This window comes from Protopterus annectens, chromosome 15.part0, assembly GCF_019279795.1.
Source record: "Protopterus annectens isolate FY-2018-M chromosome 15.part0, PAN1.0, whole genome shotgun sequence".
NCBI classification, from domain to species: domain Eukaryota; kingdom Metazoa; phylum Chordata; order Ceratodontiformes; family Protopteridae; genus Protopterus; species Protopterus annectens.
The window spans coordinates 535,554,483-535,575,582 of record NC_056749.1 but is presented as its reverse complement, the minus strand read 5'-3'; positions in this window follow the sequence as shown (position 1 = coordinate 535,575,582).

The window sequence follows — 21,100 nt, the reverse complement described above, 5'->3', positions numbered from 1 at the left end:
ATGTGCATTATTAGAACAGATCAGGATCTATCATGCACTATCGCTAATAAACTAAAAATCTCAGCACAGGCAGAAAAATTTAGAAGATATGTAGACAGATATAAAAGAAAAGTACAAAATTAACAATTTATTGATGACCCAAAAAAATTTTATAGAGAATTGGGAAATAAGATAAAAGGAATTGAAAGACCATGAAAAAAAGAAGAAATAGATACATTTTGGTGAAGTATCTATGAAGATCTTGTGGAAGAAGTAAAAGAAAGAATAAGAAGTTTAAAGGTACAGGATATAGAATGGAGCGAAGTAACAACCAGAGAGATTGAAACAAAGTTAAGAAAAGCCTCTAATTAGAAAACCCCAGGCCCAGATGCAGTACTTAACTTCTGGTTAAAAGTATTAACATCTTTGCATGAAGATTTAGCCATGAGTAAAAATTATTTATATGTGCACCATGAACAGACCCAAACCTGGCTAACAACAGGAAAAACAATGCTCCTACTTAAGAGTGAGTCTGCAAGCTACCCTAAAAATTATAGACGAATAACTTGCCTTCCAACAATTTATAAACTATACACTGGTACTGATGCCGGCAGAGTTTATAGTCATTTAGAAGAAAACTCAATTAAAACAATAGAACAAAAGGGCAATAAAAAAAAATACAGAACAAAGGATAATTTGTTGTTAAATAAAGTCATAGTGGCAGAACTGTAAAAAGGGGAAGAATTTAAGTATGTTATGGATTGACTACAAAAAAGCATTTGTTAGTATCCCACATTCATGGATAAAAGAGTGCTTAAAAATGTACAAGATACACCCTGCACTGATCAACTACATTACAGTGACCATGAAACAGTGGCAGACCACTTTGGAATTAAACCATGATAAAGGACAACCTATTATTACAGGGATAAAAATTCAAAGGGGATATTCCAGGGTGACTGTCTGTCACAGCTGTTATTCTGCCTTGCTGTTAATCCATTAAGCTGTCTACGTAACAGCTTAGGACATGGCTATAATTTGGCTCATAGAAAATAACAAAGATCAAAGGCTTCTCATCTTCTCTTTGTCAACGATTTGAAACTGTATAGCTCATCAGATGAGAACTGAAAGCACAACTGCAAGTTGTCAAAAGCTTTTCAGATGATATAAGAATGTCATTTAGTCTTGATAAATGTGCAAAAGCAACCTTTAAAGAAGGAAAACTGCAGCACCAAGAAAACATCAGTTTGGGACAAGAATGTGATATAAAAGAACTTGAGCAAGAGGGAGTTTTTAAATATTTGGGAATTAATGAAGGGTCAATAATTGATGGAGCTCTCAGAATAGATGAAGAGCACTTTATTGTATCTGTATTAAGCTGATATAGTGACTGGCTTATTACAGATCCATGCCCCCCCCAATGCTCTTCAACTGAAGAGCAAAAAAAAGAACATTCTTTTTATTGCCACCATCTAGGTGGCCAGATGCACAACACATCCCCGTCCATCCTGCCCAGCCATTCAGGTCCCCTTTCTGTGGCCTGCCCTCAACCCTCCCTCTTTTATTAAAATAAATAAATAAACAAGATTTTCTTGTTATGAACTGTAGCAAACTGCTTGCTACAAATGTTTCTGGAAGAGAAGAGGTTAACTCATGTGCAGCTTACTTTTACAAAAATATCCTGAAATTAAATTACTTAATTTAGGCCATAAAGATTATATCTCATAGGTCTAAATGCAGCTAGAAACAAAAAGTCTGTACTAGGAAGCCTTCTGTATACTTAATTTAGGCCATAAAGATTATATCTCATAATGAACTTTCCTTTGATCACCACATATCCACTGTAATAAGGAAGCCATTTTTACTGCACAGCTTATATCTAAAGGTATGGCACCCCCCTGCACCCCCCCACAAGCACTACATATTATATATACCAACTCCGAGATTGCACTACAATGAGGAAAAGGGTAAATTCCCCGATCCTCACTGTATCGCCATCTCCTTTCAAATGCTTCGAGTTTTAGGAAAATCAAACATGTGGTCTTGACCATATGACGTTTGATATTCTGGAAACTAGATAATCTGACATAAATTCATATATATATATATATATATATATATATATATATATATATATATAATGATAGATATGTAGTTAATAAGGTAGAACACCATGATTGTTGGCAGAAACAGCAGTTATAAGCTGATTATTATGATTCAGGATATTAAAACATGAAGTAGTTGGATGACTTACATGACAAAAGTAGAACATAAATTAGAAATATGAGTAAATACTGAATGCTGGGATTTTATAATGTGAAATAATACCAAAGCAGTAAAATACAACAGGCAAGCTCATATGGGAAGGGTTGGGAGGGCGGCCTAATGGTTAAGGTGTTTGTCTTACACTCATAAGGTGCAGGGTTTGAGTCTCACAAGGGATAATTGGCTAGGCTTGAAATGGCTCGCAAGGGCAGTTAGCCTAGTGTACTGTCAAATGCTGTCAAATGCTTTATACAAGGCATATTTGCATAAATTGTTAACAGTAATTATTTTGTTGAAGTAAACAATTGAAGAACTGAGTGCTAGTGGTAGATAAGACAGATATAGGGTGTCACGTGACTGCAACAAACTAATTTTGTGCTGCACATACATGGTTGGACACAGTGGTAGTTAATGCTTTTATGTTTCTTCTTAAGGTTTTTACTTCTATGCCTGCTGACTATCAAGCCTCTCAAATCAGACTCGAGATCATTTTTTTCATAGATGTCTAGGGGGACATCATTCAGGAATCTACAAAGGTTGTGTCCTACTTGGCATCACAACAATGAGGATATTTGTGATTTGGCCAAACCCCTTACCTGGACAGGGGAATGTATGAGCCACATTACCATTGGTGCTACATTGCCTCCCTTTACACATGCACAGTCCTGAGCATTTGCTTACTAAAGGGTACTGCCAATTAGTGGTTTTGTGTGCCACACATATGCCCCCAAGTTTGGGGCCTGTCTCTTTCCTCCAAAGGACTGCTACAGCCCATGATTGGTTCCATCTCCCATCATGGGTGTGCACCTTCTCCCAGCCAGTTCTGCCAAGATCCCAAAAAGCTAATCAAACTCAAGTTGCCTTAGCTACACTTTATCCTTCTACCACCAGGCTGACAGTTATTGCTTTTATTTTTCCCATAAAACCAAGAATATTTGGATTGAAAACATATCATAAACAGTGGGACAGCATCCATGTTCAAGAATGTCACCTCACATATAAACATCTAATTGCAGAACACTGCATCCTGCGTGACATCAGCATGTATTCTAATGGTGGTGCAGCTGTGGATGAGAATCCATTCCTGACAGGACAGGACTTCACCAGAGCAGTATGTGTACTATATGAAACTGCAGGAAGCATATGGTGGCAAAACACTAAATAAAATTAATAACATGGGACTTGAAGACTGATCACATACATGTGATGGCACTTGGTTGTGCAGAGATCAAGATGGGTGGTGATGCTCGAAGGGAACAGTTAACTAGTGTCTTTAGATCCATTGAATAATGAGCCTGATAATGTGGTGAGGCTGGACAGAAAGCTATATGGTTTTGAACATATGGATGTTACTGAGGAAGATACTGCCAACTTATCTGGGATGACAAAGAAACCTGTGCTAGAAATGTCAGCCACGGCAGAATCCTTTCTGTGAAGGCATGTACTTGCATCTAGTAATGAGAAGAGATGCAAGCCCAGCAGGCATGAACCTGTTGCATTTCAGACCTTATATTGCTGCATACACTTATCTTGCATCTTATTGGTTCTGTATTTATTTATTTAATTTATTTTTCACAAGGAACAAACATATGCATTTCAACTAATACAAACTGTGCAATCCTCATACACAGTGAACTTAATCTATTTTTTGCACTAAATACTAGTACAATCATGTATTTTTGTCTTATACAGTACAAATAACTGAACATTTATCAGACAGTCAGTGTTTCAAACTGGGCTTTTCAATTTTCCCTATATTATTAAGACTCTCAAAAGCATTTTTCATCTCTCCCGATCTATTCAATAATCCCATATTGTCCCTTAAATAGAAAAAAAAGAGAAAAATCACACATACTCCAAAAATCTATTTGCACAAAGAGATTGTTTATTTGTTTGCATTTAAAATATTCTCTTTTTATTAACCAAATACCAAATATCCTGCATAACATCATTAATAAAACATTTATTTAAATTACTACATGTTGGTCAGGTTATTGAGTTATTAACTCACTGTGTACCAGATAATTTGTTTACCTTAGTTCCTAATATTTTTTTCTCTTAGACTGTTCTAGCTTTCTTGGCTACTATTAACAAAATTAAAATGCAATGCTTTCATCTGTTAAGTATGTTAGTGTATACCAGCTCAATAGAAATGTCTCTAAATTGACAATAAACTGATTTCCAGATATACAGTTAAGCTTATTGCTCATTTGTTGCTTATACTGAGTCAACCCAGAACATTCCCAAAAATAACATGTTCCCAAGAGTCCCTGTCTAAGCCGCTATAACACCAACGATCACCCTTTACACTTAGGAATATTTTTTCTAGTCTTACTGGCATATAAAAATAAGTTTGGAAACATTTTCATGCAAAAACTTAATATTCTTGATTTATCTGCTTATTTGGGATGAAACAAATCTCTTTCCATTTCTCATCAGGTATATCCCTTATTAATTTACTACTCCAAGATGCTTTTCATTTTATATTATGACGTGTATTCAGATCTAGTATAGCCTTGTTGCTCTGTTTATAACCCTTTTACCCCCTTCTGTTCTTGCCTCAAATATAGTCTGTTGTATCTAGCTTGGTGTGACTTTTTCCAATCTTTTGATGTTTTCTTTTAATTCTAACATAAAACCTGCATACATAAATTGACCCAAAGCCTGGAGACTAACTACCTCCTTATTTCTTCCCACTTAATAACCTCACCTGTTTTCAACAGCTGCTCCCAATATTATGGTTGTTTCTTTCTTCCTTTTTTTTCATATTCTCACCAGGCTATTCTGAACTCTTTCCTTATTTGCCACAGTAGTATATCCTATTATTTAAGTATATATTCTGAATCTTGGATCATCAAAAGTAATCTAAGCTGTGTAGTCTTATAGTACATTTCCATATCTAGTAATCCAAAACCTCCTTGTTCCTTTGCCATATTTAGTCCTTCCTATTGCAATCTTTACTTTTTATTTTCCTAAATAAATTCCTTAATCTCCTTTTTCATATTTCCCATTTCTGTTCTCTTTATACACGTATGCTTGAGCTACATATAGAACTAATGGAAACAAAACCATTTTAATTGCTGGTATTTTATAACAGAGCTCTATAAATAATAATGCACATTGTCTAATCTTGTTTAGAATCTTTTGATTTGTTTCCTCCCAGATTTCTTTAGTTGCTTGTTGTCTACATATTGCTTTAACTCACCTCCCAAATATCTAATTTTGTATGTTCCCACAAAAAGGAGAAGTGAACCCTATCATAAGATGAGACAATTCGTTACAACAGGTTTTTGTTTTTGTCTTGGCTTCATTTATTTTGCATCCTGTTATAGTAGCTAAATACTTTAACTTATGAAGCATTATATTTCCTTGCCCTACTTTCAGTTCTACACATTTATGTCATCTGCAAAAAAGTACTCTTTTAGACTGTCTTGTATCCCATGCTAGTGGCTTTAAATACGATGTTAATAAAGATGAGAATTGACAGCCCTATCAAGTTCCTCTTGTGGGATAGAATGTTTTGAAGAAATCACCTCCACATTTTACCCTTGCTTTTAAACCTTTATAAATGTTCAATATCAATACTTCCTATTCCCATGGGGAAAAAAAATTCCATCTCTCTCTTCATGAATTCCCAACTCACTCTATCAAATCCATTTTCAGCATCTAATTTAATTAACATCAAGATATTAACAATTGTCTGTGGCATGTTTTTGAATCATAAGAATTTTGTTAATATTACTGAATATTTGCCTACCTTCAAGAAATGTACATTGCTCTAAATGTGTGACTCCTGGTTGTATATTTGACATTCTTTTTGCCATAATCATCATGAATACCTTATGATTTAATATTAAAATGAGTGTAAAACATACAGTCTCTAAAAGGACTTCTCCCTCCTTTAGTATAACTACCTCCACTGTTTCCCTACAGGATGAAAGTATATTTCCCCATAAGGATTTTATTAAAATAATACTAACCATTCATTATCTGATCCACTCTCCTTTTCTATACTTGTATTAGAATTCCATCACTTCCAGATGCCTTACCTGTCTTATATTGCTTTATCACTAATTTAATTTCACTTTATTTTATTTTCTTTAACAAAAACATTCTTCTTCATTTACCTGAGACAGTTGCAAACTCCTCAAGTATATTTTCCCTTCAAATCTATTATCAGTTTGTAAATCTTGTGAATATAAATAATTATAACTTACCCATGCCTCCCTTAATTTGCCAGAACCTACTTCTGTTTTACCATTCCTCCAATTCCTTTTTAATTATCATTCTTTCTGCTTTTATTGCCACAGACGCTGTGCTAAAAGTTTTAATATTAACTCTAGGTATGATATCAAAAAATGCTTTAGTGCCATTGCTGTTTGCTCATTTATATTTTCCAAATGCTTTCACATTCTATTCTCAGCTTCTCTTATTTGGTCATCTAACTGCTGTGACCCACCTGTTTTGTTTTGCCTTTGTAAATCATTAACTATTGTTTGTAAGTTCTCCAAGTATTTTGTGATGATCATTCCACATCCAAATTGCTTTCATAATAACCAGATTTATTTCATTAATTTACCATTGCCCCACTCATTTGCTAATTCATTACTCCTCTCCTAAAGAGCTAAAAATTGCTCTCTTATTATTTGATCCACCTATCCAATAAACACGTTGTTTTTCAAAAATGCACTGGAAAATGCTAATGTTTTTTCAAAGATTTCCATTGCTTGCTTCTGAAACTCTACATACCAAGACGGCTGTTCCAACAGTATCATTGGGTGTGCATACACTATTTGAAGCATGCATACATGCTCTTTTGAAACATAACACCTACCTAATCTAACTCAAGATCCATACTTCCTTGAAAAGTATGTGTATTCAGAAGTAATCTAACCTATTTTCATTACCTCTACCAGGTAAACTACATGCATATATCTTTCTTAAAATCTACATTCCATTAATATATTTGGACTTCTGGTTTCTCCTGAAATGTCTTCTTTATTTCCAGTTGTCTTCCAATGACCTACTACTTCACCCTTTATGAAACACTACTATTTGCAGCAAGATATGTTTAATGGATTTTTGGGAGAACACACTGTTGCTAATATACCTCTTAAAAATTGTCAATAACCTATAATCTCTGTAAACCTATCCTGCCTGTCTCTCATCTGTTATGGGACTGTTATTCTAATCCCTCTCTTAATTATTATTAAAACTACTCTTTTTTCATTTCCTTTCAAGTCCTGCGTAGAATCTCTCCTTTATACTCCTTTTCACAAAATGTTCATATTCTTTTGAATCCAAATATGTCTCCTCCACCATTATGATCTGGGAGATACTGTTGAATATATATATACCTTTTCCTGCTTTGTCTTAGCTTCTAAACCATCAACATTCCATACTAATAGGTCAGTTGTGGCATATTAGACTTTAGACTTTACCTTCACATATTTTTATGATCTAAAAAATCTTGAACTACAATATTTGAGCACAAACCTGTGCTGAATCATTATTTCTTTTTTTTTTTTTTTTTGGTCTTAACATTCTTTCTGCCACAGTCTCACATGCTATTTAAAAAAATCTGACCTTTCCCCTTCCCTTTGAAAAATAAAATAATAGCTATATACCGACTTCAAATTGCTATGGTAATAGAGATGCATGCTCTAAAAATGATGAAACACTAGTATAAGAAAGTTCAACACTTTTGTATATAATTCCCTCACCCATTCTCCTCCTAAGGCTAGGGAACCATGAGGTACATGATTCACTTGTCTGCAACTACATGTTTTTATGTGTCTAAGTAAATTTCCACTTGCTCTTATTGTTCACTATAGTCATTAATATTTCTCTCTATATATACTGTCTGCTAAAATCCTTAACAGTCGTAGGGGAAAACAAAAAGATACTGAAACACAGATGTGGTATAATACCTTTTATTGGACCAACACAGGTTTTGCAATTACTCAAGCTTTTGAGCTGGCATGAGCCATTCGTCAGGAGTTACTCTGACGAAGGGCTCATGCCAGCTTGAATAACTGTAAAATCTGTGTTGGTCCAATAAAAGGTATTACATCATGCCTGTGTTTCAGTGTCTTTTTGTTTTCTGCTAGTGGACCAACATGACATTTCTTTAGCTTTTATCAACCCCTAGGATGACACAATTCTTTCTGCATATAATCAAATTGTCATCCTGTCCCCTTAATTTCCAAGCTGAAGCCTTTAAATGTTATATCTTATTTACTAATGCTCCTTAATGCTCTGAAATTCACATTAATTAACAAAGTTTAAAAATTCAAGCTTATTTACCATCTAGACATAGCATTCAATCTGTCTCAGTACACTGCTATCAATCATTACTTCTTAGTAAGCTCTGCAAGTAACCAAAATACCATCACACCACTGTGGGTTTTTCAGATGCACTTGTTACACTATCTGTTACCATTTAATCTCATGTTGCCTTTATTTATGCAACTTTCTGATACTATTAAATCAGAGCACAATTTAGTTTTAACTTTCAGCTAAACATATCTGAGTTTGTCTTTTCCTAGTTGCTGACACAGTTCTTTCTAAATGTAATGAAATGGTCGCCCTGTCCCCTTGATTTCCGAGCTGAAATCTGCACATAGATCTTGTTTACTGATACTTCTTTAAGTTCATAGGTGTGTACTAGGCTAGTGGCCCTGGAGCCTTTACAAGCCTAGCCCACAGAAGTGGCCTGTCATCATGCCTCCCGAAGTTAGTTTCCAGTGCCTCTATCAAGTAGAGCCACTGGAGTGATCCCCAGTGTGAACATTGTATTTCCCATCCACTCATCAAGATTCCTCTTGAAGAGGGCCAGTGAGGTGCTCTGCTTGACATGTATTTGAAGTCTATTCCAGAGCATGGGCAGTCTCTGGGTTATGAACCTGTCCCTCCAGCATGTTCTGTTGATTGTGGTAATAAGGTTGAGGTCTCTGGAGCATGTGGTGCGGAGGGATTGGGATTTCTTTAGATAGAGCATTTCTAACAGAGCTAGGTCAGACATGGCTTTGTAAGTCAAGCAGAGATCGCCACATAGTAGACGATATGAAACAGAAAATAGCTGGAGTTTGTTTAGTCTGTCCATATAGAACATGTGTTTAAGGCCTAGGATCCTCTTCATGAGGTACTTTTGTGGCCTTTTCAGCTTTTGCATGTATCTAGTGAGGTGCGTGCCAAATGGGGCATTATACTCAATGACTGGCCTAATGAAGGAAGAGTAGAGAAAGATGATGACCTCTTTCTTCCTGGATGCAAAATCCTTGGTCTTGGTAATGAGTTGTGCCACATAGAAGGACTTTCTGACCACAGTGGCAATGTGGTTGTCGAAGGAGAGGTTGCTGTCAACCTGTGTCCCCAGATCTCTTATAATGCCTTCAGTGTTCAGTGGGTTCCCATCAATGTGGTAATTAGTTGGACCTGAGTTTTTCCTGAAGGGGATGACAATACATTTTTTGGCATTAAGCTTAAGGCCATGGTTTTGACACCGGTCATTGGTCTCAGTGAGGCTTTTCTGTAAGATGTTTACATCACTTGGGGAGTTAATACTGGCTCCCAGCTTGTAGTCATCTGCGAACTTGGCCATTCAGAGTCCCTCCATGTTGGCCTGGATGTATGACAAGTAGATGCCAAATAGGAGAGCACCCAGGACCGATCCCTGTGGGACTCCACTCGTGACTGGTTGGCAATCTGACTTGGAGTCTGCTACTTTCATACTGTGGGTTCTATCTGTGAGGCAGTTTGCAACCCACCTAGTGATATAGGGGTTGATGCATAGTTTGGTGAGTTTATTAATAATTCCTGAGTGGGGAATGGTATCAAAGGCCTTGGCCAGATTGATGTAGGCTGTATGAACTGCCTTGCCCTCATCCACAGCTTTGGTGACTGACTCAAAGAAGTCAACCAGGTTTAGCAGGCATGATCTACCTTTCACAAAACCAAATTGCATGGGATCCAGAGTTTGGAGATTCCCTATATCCTTGTTAATTAGGTCCATGATGATGTGCTCCATAGCCTTACATATCAGACTCATCAGGCTAATGGGGCGATAATTTCCAGGGTCTGTAGTCGCTCCCCCTTTATGGAGAGGGATGACTGTAGCAGTGCGCCATTCAGTAGGGACAAAGTCTGAGGTGAGGCTGTGATTGAACAAGGCACACAGATGTGGTGCCAGTTCACTTTGTATTTCATGTAGAACACATCCAGGGATATTGTCAGGTCCCATGGAAGCTGTATTCTTGGCCTTGGACAATGCAGCTTTAACCTGTGCTGCAGTAATGCTGGGTGCCTGGCATTCCTCCGGTATTGTGAGTGGTCCTTTGGGGGGCAGAGGGGTAAAGTTGGCACTGAACCTGTCAGCCAGTATGTAGACAATATCTGTTGGCTCAGTATAGGAGGTACCATTGTGCAGTAACTCAGAGCAAACCTAGGTATTGCCATGGAGATTACTGATATAACTACAGAAGGCTTTGCGGCTGATTTTAGTGTCTGCCACAATTCTGCCTTCATAGCTGGCTTTAGAGGTTTTGATGAGGGATCTCAACATTTTGTTTAGGCTAATAAGGGTGTTTTTCCAGTCTTGGAACTTCACCTTTTTCTGCAACAGTTTCTTCCTTCTGTTGTAGAGTTTATTAATGGCAGGGGACCACCAGATTAGCTTCCTTTTTTTGAGGAGAGTGTCTTGGCTCTGTTGGGTATGGCTAATTCCATGCATTTATGTACATGTTCGTACAGTGCAATGGTGTATGATTCATCAGTCATGCATCTATTTTCCATTGACATGGGTGCCGTGAAGTTAGCCACCTCTGTTTTTAGGAGCCCAGTGACAGCTTTGGAGAAGTTTTTCATGGTGGTTACCTTTGTGGGGTGTGTGGTAAGATGTGGATTTCCATGGTGATTAGTTTGTGGTCAGATCTAATCAGGGAGGAATTGACTATTGGTGTAGAGCAATGGTTGCGCATGTTAGTAATAACCAGGTCAAGGATGTTGCTTCCTCTAGTGGGGGTAAAAATGAATTGGTCCAAGGCATTGGAATTGATGAATTCCAGGAAGCGTTGGGCCAGTGTATTGGTGCATGAACAGTTTTCCCAGTTGATGGAGGGGTAGTTGAAGTCACCTAGACTGAGAGTGTTGGGTTGGACCCTAATAATTTCCAGGGTGTATAGGAATGTGGAGTGAGAGTCTTGGGACATGGTTGGTGACCTATAGCAGGCTACAACCTGAATCACCATCTTACCCAATGTTAGTTGTACCTGAAGAATCTCAGATGTGTTATGCTGAGCTACTAGTCTGGAGGTGTGCATATCCTTTATGAGTATGAAGACACCACTGCCTTTGGAGCTTCGGTCCATGTTTTGGGGCTGAAAGGTGTGGAATGAGTTATAGCCTGGTATTACAGGAGTGCTTTCTGCTTTAAACCAGGTCTCCATTACAGCACAAATGTCGATGTTCTCCATTTTTAGGAGTGCTTTGAGCAAGTGCATCTTGAGATTTAGTCTTCCAGCATTGAGCAGCATGACCCTCAGATTGCATTTATTTATAGTTGTTAGGGTGGTAATTTGGCCTTTGGAATATTGCCTAAAAAAAGGCACTATAGGGGTGGCAAGAACCTTAGCCAGTATCCAGAAACCCAGGGGTGAGAGTTGCAGGCCATCTCTGGCAAAGCATCGAGGTCTGTCAGTCATGTCATCCCAAGCAGACAGATACTGGATCCCCTTAGAGTGACACCAGAAACTTAGCCAATTGTTGAAGTCAGTAATTTTCTGCTTGTACTGCGGTATCATTCTGGGCGACGGTAGGATGCTGCTCAGTGCTAGGGTCATACTGTCCTGAAATTCACGTTACCTGATAACAAAGTTTAAAAGGTCTAGCTTGTTTATTATCTGGACAGAGCATTCCCTCTGCCTTAATCCATTACCAATGATTATTGCTTATCATTAATTTCACAAGGTCATTGAAAGACCCTCTCACCAGCCTGAGGGTTTGCAGAATGCACTTGTTACACTGTTACCATTTAATTTTACTCTACAACTTTCTAATAATACTAATCAGGGCACAAAAGTGGAAATAATTGTCATTTTTTTTGTCTTTTTTTATATTGTCAAATTCATTGAAAACAAATCAACAGAGGTTATCAAAGTTATAATTCAAAACCTAAATTAAATATAACAACAGTCCGCCCCACCATCTCCAGATCAGTTACATGTATGCTTACTTTTACAACCTGTAATCAATAATATAGTTGTAACATTCTCTCTCTTTCTCCCTGTTAAGCTCACAAGGATATTTATTTAACATTGGTATCTACTGATTTCAAAAGATAGAAAGCATATGTTATGTTGCATTTCACATTTAATTTAGTAGATGAACCTCCAGTCCTGGAAAAATATGTCCATAATTTTTCAAGTGCTCTCATCGGTCAAGGTTGCCCATGTAGTACTTTTCAATGAATCTTTCACTTTCTTGGAATGGTCTTTCATTTATTTTGTTCTTTCCTGCATTTTCCTCTAAAACACAGGCAAGGTTTCATAGATGAGTTTAAAGAACCCACTGTGCTCTTTTCAGTATTTGTTATAGAATGGCTACTGGATTCCTCTCCATTGTTTCTGTTTCCCTGCACTTCCTTCCCATTAGTCAACTCTTCCATTGTCTGACTGGGATCATCAAATGCATTTAGTCCCAATGGATAAAATATTTTGAAAAAGCAGGATACAGCAGCTTAAAACAATGGTTCAGTTCCTTCCAGTCTTGTTGAAGAAAGACAAACATTCAGTCTGAAACAACCTACCAAATAAAATTAAAAACAGAAAATTCCTGCAGTCAGTATATAGCTTCAAAAGCTCATTAATAGAATATTTACATAATGAAGTGGAATGTAACTGCTTTCTAGATGGAATGTAATTGCTTTCTAGATGCTAGTTAAAAGATTCAACAATTTCAAAATGTGCACTGTGGTCATGTACTCTCTTTTAAGTCTACTGTTAATTTGTTATAATTGTTTATATCACAGACTAATATGAATTTGTAAATCTCTCACAGTTAACAACTATATCTGTAACAACCCTTTTAATTGTCTAGAGTTTTATATGTAATATAATCAATTCTCCTTCACTGAAGTGATTTTTATTGTTCATAGGATCATAGGATATTACTAGGCTATTGACCCGGAGGCCATTTTAAGCCTAGCCATTTCAACCCAAAGTAATACCATAGAGGTACTATACAATACCCAATATTGCATTTAGTGATGACTGCCAATGTCCGGGGGGGGGGGGGGTTCTGGGTGCTATCCCCAGTAAGAATTTATTGTGCCCCCATCTACTTATCCTGGTTCCTCTTTAACAGTGTCATAGAGTTGTTCTGTTTCACATGAATTGGTAGCCTGTTCCAAAGATGCGGCAGTCACTGGGAGATAAATCTGTCCCTCCAGCATGTCCTATTTAAGTTGCAGGCTATATTTAAGTCCCTGGAATGGGTAGACCTAGACCCATTTGGTTTATGTATATGCAGTAAGTTCATTAGTTTTGGGTCTTGGGTTGCTTTGTAGGCCAGGCATAAGTCTTCCCTAAGAAGTCTATATGGAATGTATCGATAGGGATTTTAGTTGGTCTGTGTAAGCTACATGCTGGAGGCCTGTGATCTTCTTTGTTATAAACCTCTGGGGTCTCTCTAATTGCTGTAGATGCTTAGTACGGTACATACCAAATGGGGTGTTATACTCAATTATGGACCAGATAAGTGCTGAGTATAGAGGGGTTTATAACTTCTTTTGCTCTTGAGGCGATGTCTTTACTAATCAAGTGAGCTATGTGGAAAGCTTTCCTTACAATGGTAGACACATGGTGGTCAAAGTTAAGGTTGCATTCAACCTGTGATCCCATGTCTCTTACCAATTTCTGGGGACTTAGGGTACTGTTATTGATTTGATAGTGTGAAGGGACATTGTTTGTGCCAAAGGGAATGATGATGCATTTCTTTACATTCAGTTTGAGACTGTGACTAATGCACCAGTCGTTGGTCTGTGTTAATATTACTTGAATTGTTAAACACTACTTGAATTGTCTTTTATCTCAGTTGCATTACCCATAAATATAGCCCTGCACTGTCAATAGAAAAGCTCATTTACCCAATTAACAAACTAAAATAAATAAATCCTTTTCATATGAGTCTGAAATAAAAAAAAATCACTGTCCATATAGACTCTAGTGTCCCCTATTTTCAAAACAGTCCCTTTCTTCCAAAGCATAGACAGGATTTCTTCTTTCAGTGGAAAAGACAGTAATTTAATAATAAAAGTTCTCATTTGCTTCATAGGCTCTTAAGCATGGAATATTCAATCAGTGGACCTTTTCTATTTGAATATCCTAGATGTTCAAGCCAGTCCATTAAAAAAGATATTTCCTCATAAATTATCTGCACAGGTATCGCAGTAATCTAGAGGTTTTTTCCTATAAGATGTTTCATCCAATTCAAATAGTTTATGTGCTACTAATTCAGCTTTTAACTGCTGTTACACTACTTTCTTCCAATTCCTTCTCTTGTTGTCACAATTCTTGTTATTTTATCCAAGTGCCTGGTAAGCACATTTTCCATCTCCTATCTCTTGAAGTAATCTGTTATTTGAGTCTATGTAGGCTGATGAGGAGCCACTTATTTTAAAGATCCCTGAATGCATTTGGCCAGTTTCAGTTTACAAAAAGGCTGATGCATCACCGCTTGAGATGTCATTTCCGACTAGCTTTCTTGCTCAGGCAACACACTGAAATCAACAATCTTGTGCATGTTTTTAGTAATCCCTCCTTTTGCTTCACCTTTCTTTTCCTTTTCTAAATGTATATTTTCCAACCATAAGCAGTTCTTGCACCAAATTTCATTTGTTTTTAATAGTAGCTGTTCATTTTACTCATGGTTCCCTGCATGCAGCTCACCTCTTTAGATGCTTATATCATTGCTACCATCTCCAGACTCCCTCTTGCATTTTATCATCCAGATGCTGCAGTGTCTGAGTGCTCAGCTATGATCACATTCCCAGCTTTCACCATGAAACCATCTCTGCAGAGTTGAGCCGGTTGCTGGTTATGTAAAATGCTGGCATTTGATAGTGTGAAGGGACATTGTTTGTGCCAAAGGGAATGATGATGCATTTCTTTACATTCAGTTTGAGACTGTGACTAATGCACCAGTCGTTGGTCTGTGTTAATATTACTTGAATTGTTAAACACTACTTGAATTGTCTTTTATCTCTGATATACTACTACTATAAGTGCACCAGCCCAGATACTGTATTAATGAATTGCAAGATCCTAGATGCATGCGCACACACATACACACACACACACACACACACACACACACACACACACACACACACACACACACACACACACACAGACACACACGCATACTCTTAGATGATTAGATGATATGCAAAATGCATGCCAAGTATGAGCCCAGCATTATGAGCAGTTCTGGTAATGTTGCACATAGGAGGTATAGATGTTCTTGGTCACAATGGCCCTACTGATATGGTCACAAGACACCATGCTATATTTGTATGTGTGTGTAGGGTGTGGTGCTGGCCATTTTGCACTAATCACTAAACCTAAGATATGTGTCTGTATTAGAATATGCATTATCAAGTGTGCATGCCATGCACATAGTTGCAGGGCCACACAGAACTACATATCTGTCCAAGATATCCCATATTTGACAATAACTTCATGACTGTGCCTTTTGTGTTCAGCACATTATGAAACCTATACAACTGCTTATATTGTGAGCTGATTCTCTGATGTACAATGCACTTAGCAGACATGCTGTTCATTATACAGCACAGATGATAGATGTTTTGAGTGGTGTTACCGTATTCCCTGCTTATATGCGTCATTACTGTGTCAACTATTTAGCATAAACAGCTGCCTTACACTACTGTTGTGTCCAACAGGCACTATGTCTATATCACCACCTGACCATTCAGAACACAATGAACAATATACTGCACAGATGAGTACAGCTCAGTCTTCATTCTGTGTCGTAACGAATGGCACCACATTCACCTGATGAGGGCATTGCTACCTCTTATGATGTGGCATCATTCAAGCAAGAAGTATTTTGACAGCCTTGCTCAGGCTGCACTTTTTTATCACAGCAGAGGTATTGCAAAACCTAAACCACCCATTCAGCAAGCCAAGCAGTCACTCAATTTTGCCATGTGTTTAAGTGACAGTTCTGCTAGACTTTTCTTCTGCATATGTATAGGGACTATGGATCATTATCTAAAGGTGTAGCAGATTTTCAGCATCTCCTATGGGAGTGACAACATGTCTGTTACACATCCTCATGTTGGAGTAATGGCTTGCATATTACATGTCTCCATATGGGAGTGATGGCATACTTATTACATGTCTCCATGTAGGAGTAATGGCATGCATATTATATACTTGCATGCAGATCCTCGTTTCTGTCAATGCATATCTGTCGACACCTACACATACACACATGTGCATATATGCAGGCAAGCACACACACACACACACACACACACACACATATATATATATATATATATATATATATATATATATATATATATATATATGGGTCCCCTTCACATGGTCGACTTTTCAGAAAGTCGACTTGCATATGGCCGAGACCAGAATCGCTATCTCTATACAGTGCGGAATAGGAAAATTTCCTTCTTCCGCACTGTAGTGCGATCTCGGAGTTGGTATATTTAAGTTACTGCTAACAGTTTAAGGTAAGTGTTTGTTGTGTTTTATGTGTTTAGTTTACATGGTCGGCTTTTCAAAAGTCGATCATATGGTCTCGGCCATATGAAAGTCGACTTTCTGAACAGTCGACCATATAAAGTAGACCCATATATATATATATATATATATATATATATATATATATATATATATATCACTGTGGCTCCAATAATGCCATTGACCTAAACAACTCAAAGGAGAGGTACTAAATGGAGCTGGAGATGTTTTTAAAATGTAAGCACAACCTTATATAAATATTAAAAGGTAGTTTTAATTGTTACTGTTATCCAGAATATAACAATAAATCAATAAGTGAACAAAAACAGCTTCCATAGGCTAAAAAGTCTCTGTTTCCTTATTCTGTTACACCTCACATGTACAAAATGTACTTATAAATCCCAAATCCATGCACTATAGAAATAATACCTAATCTAACAGTTACAAGAGACTTAATTCCTCCTCATGGTGTGAAAAATGATGTTGAATTCTTGAGCTTCAGACTCAAAATCATAGTTATTGCATATATACCACTTAAAAAATCCCTGGCAATTATTATGTTAGCTATTATTCTCTATAACAAGTAAAAGTAAATGTTATTAGCGTTATGTGTTGCCAAATGTTGCCACAAGTCAAACCACAGTAGTAAACTGCTGTCTAAGAACTCTGTGGGTTTTTTCACCAAGCACTGGTCAGGAACGATCCACAGTTTCTTGCTGCTCTAACTCTCCCGAAGTTTATCTGTATCTTCTGAAGGATTTTCAAGATGGATGTCACAGGCCATGAAATATATGTTTTTCATAATTACCATGTCTGAGTTATGAAATCTTTTTTATGTAGATTTTCATGATTTTCTCAGCCATTAGCATATACTTTGGGGCAAAGGGGGCTCCAACCTCCTGTACCACCTTAGTGATGGATGCTTACCCTAACCCTAATGCTTCTCCTTCCCTTAACCCTAACCCTACACCTTAATATCATTAAAATATACTCATAACACTGCCACTACACAAGACAGACGCAGACACACAAACATTCACAAGCACACACACAAACAACACTACATCAATCCCCTAACCTAACCCTTACCTTAAAATACATAAGATTACACACAAATGCACAACACCCATCCTTCACTCATCCTTGACCCTAACCATAACTGACATACACAAGCACACACGCTCTCACCTCTCAACCCCACTTACCTGTATCAACATTCCATATCATTGACATATCCACCATTCGGCCATCCATACCGTAGACATTATACCCCTGCATTTGTTGAACAAACATACATTTCATAAAATGCAGGGGAACCATATGTGTGGGTGTGTGTGTGTGTGTGTGTGTGTGTGTGTGTGTGTGTGTGTGTGTGTGTGTGTATATGTATATATATATATATATATATATATATATATATATATATATGGATTCACTTCATAACACTGAAAACTCAAAACACTGAAAATGAGAAAACTTCATAATATAGAAGACCAAAACACTGAAACTTCAAAACACTGAAAACTCAAAACACTGAAACTCAAAACACTGAAAACACATATCATACATATACTGAGTTTAAACAACATAAATCATAGCACTTTCCACCAAGTGTAAGCAGGGGGGCAATCCCCCTTGCACACCCCCTGCTACTTAAATATATCAACTCCAAGACTGCACTTAGTGTAGTGAAGTGCAATCTTGGAGTTGATATATATATAAGTAGCAGGGGGTGTGAGGGGCGCAGCCCCCCACATGGGGGTGCAGGGTAGCTTGCCCCCCTGCTTACACTTGGTGGAAAGTGCTATGATTTATGTTGTTTAAACTTAGTAAATGTATGATATGTGTTTTCAGTGTTTTGAGTTTCAGTGTTTTGAGTTTTCAAGATTTTGAAGTTTCAGTGTTTTGGTTTCAGTGTTTTGAGTTTCAGTGCTTTGAGCTTTCAGTGTTATGAAGTGAATTCATATATATATATATATATATATATATATATATATATATATATATATATATATATATATATATATATATATATATATATATATATATATATATATATATATATATATATATATATATATATATATATATATATATATATATATATATATATATATATATATATACACACACACACACACACACACACACACACACACACACACACACACACACACCCTGGAATCCAGTGCAACTTTTCACTAAACCACGTGAATCCAATATTGTGTGACAAGCCTATTTCCAGTGTGAAATTTTCAAATAAACATTCCAATGTTCTAGGCTATAAAATATAAAGATTAGCTTTTATATTTCACCATTGAATGTTCTAGGCTATAAAATATAAAGATTAGCTTTTATATTTCACCCTAACAATGTAGTGTATATTAAGTTCTTCAAGCCTGGCTGAAAAAAGAGAGGAAAACAAATAAATGAAAAAGTCTTGTTTCTTAGATTGAATGTTCTAGGCTATAAAATATAAAGATTAGCTTTTATATTTCACCCTAACAATGTAGTGTATATTAAGTTCTTCAAGCCTGGCTGAAAAAAGAGAGGAAAACAAATAAATGAAAAAGTCTTGTTTCTTAGATTGTGTATGCAGCATTATGTAATTTTGTTCACAATAGACAAGGCTGCCAATATGTTAAACTGTGGAAATGTGACAGATTATGTAACTACAGTCATTATTGTAGACTAATATTAACAAAAAGGATGAAGAAAGTACTGCCAGGAACCACCACGATAAAAAGAGATATGATTTTATTTTAAAACAAACAAGCGCTTTCACGCATTAATATGCGCTTCATCAGGTTACAACTTACACAAAAAATGAATCCCTTTATATAGTAAAACCAACATCAATTAAAAAACAATTTATCAATTGTTCAATTAATTAAGACATAATTACTATAGTGGGAACACCCATTCTCTATGTCATCTCAGTGAGCAAAATCAAGCATTAAGTTGCCAGTATGGAAACATTTCTCACATCTTTAAACAGTTCTAAATGCACAGTGGTAAGGCTTCATAGTTTATAATGCCGATGACATCCATTTCTATAGTAATTCTTAGTCACATATTGTAGCGTATCAGGATATAATTTATATGAAGCTACATAAGCTAAATAATGCACATTGTTATTTTAAATAAATAAATAAAGCAGCCTAAACTCGCTGTCAGAGAGCGATGAAATTACATCCTCTGGATCACGCTGTTCTGAATGAGACGAACTGAGTAAAAATTCAAAATAAAGCAACAGGTAATGATTATCATTATTGTTGTTCCTCACATATTTAGTGAGATCCATCAAAAACAAACAACGTTAAGGCACCAATGTGAGTGTTGCATTTGAAGGCTACACTGTTTATGTCTTAGTCACCTCTTGGTATATATATATTAACAAAAAGGAACATTAATATTTCAATTGTTGTCACACTGAAGTGGTTATCTAAGAAAATTAGATGAGTAAGCTGATCTCTGGGACTCAGCAAGTTTCTGCTTCAGGCAATCAAACCTCAGGGTTAATAATATTTCCATTGCTGTCTGCAGCCTAGTTATCATAGACTTGCAAGTCTTCCAACATAAATTTAAACTGAACTGCCATATTAATTTTTGAAACAGTAGATTGCCAGCAAGTAAACCAGATTAGGGTATACAACAAAGGTTAATGATTTACAGCTCTGACATAAGAGAAGCTGTAAATTTTAAATTAGTCAAAGAAGTCGCAAAACCATAAAATTACATTTTTAAGGCGTCAGTAAATAGCTTTATGTAAACTTCTCTGACCTCGAGCTGTGGACATGTACTATTTTTATCCCACACATTATGACTGTCAGGTGAATTTATAAGAAGGCTATCCAAAACACCAAGGTTATGATGTCAGCTGCTACATTTATGCTCTCGTGGTTGCTCAAATAATAGTTTACATTGCTGTCTCATTCTTTCTGGTTCCAAAAAGATGAAAACAAAAACAAAAACTGCCTTGCTGATTTTAACTGTTGGCCCATATCTTCACTTGCATTAACTTATTCACATTTGTCAATATTCAGTTGTTAAAGAAAACCAGTACCAAAGAG